A 765-nucleotide genomic window follows, 5' to 3' on the forward strand; every position below is an offset into this window, starting at 1 on the left:
TTCAATTCCTGCAGTGCATTTTTTGATTTTGCATCAGTCCTGTGTCCAGATGGCCCCCACAAGGTCAGTCCATCCGGTGCAACAGCTCGATCTGGGATTCCAGGTGTTAACCATGTCTCTGTGAAGATGTGTGCAGAGCAGTCCCAGACCTCGCGTTGTTGAGTGAACCAAACTCACACCTCATCCACTTCACTCTCCTACAATCAGACACTAGACAGAAGAAGGCTTGGTAGAGAAACAGCTCCCTCTCCGAATCATGCCAGCCTCACCGTGATACTGACTCTTCTCTCTCTTTTCATCCGGCACTTTCAGTTTCCTTTCTCATCTCTGGTCCGACTGGCTTGTTGGCGTATGCTGTTAGTGGGAACCCTTTTTGAGGTCTGCTGCATTCAGTCCAAGCCCCACACAACTTTTCTCCGTGCTGATAAGTGCCACGCTGTCGTGGAAAAGTCCTGCTTCAGCAGAAGGGGCCATGGTGTTGAAAAAACGTTGCTGGTGAAGTTGTGTCTGCGCATATATTAAAGCCACACACACCAGTGTCGGACTGTCAGTGAGCGTCTGTGAATGTAACAGCAGTCAGAAACAGCTGATCAGCTGTTTGTCACTCTCAAACATGGATCTCAAACACGTTGAAGCATGTCGGTCTCTGATGCACTCTCTGCTGAACGCACAGGCCGCAGTCACTTCCGGTAAGGTTAGATATGAAATCTTGGCACCTGCTTGGAGGTAGCTTTTAAATTTCTATGCCCTGTTAACAATAATAAT

Source organism: Plectropomus leopardus, chromosome 6, assembly GCF_008729295.1.
Source record: "Plectropomus leopardus isolate mb chromosome 6, YSFRI_Pleo_2.0, whole genome shotgun sequence".
NCBI lineage: Eukaryota > Metazoa > Chordata > Actinopteri > Perciformes > Serranidae > Plectropomus > Plectropomus leopardus.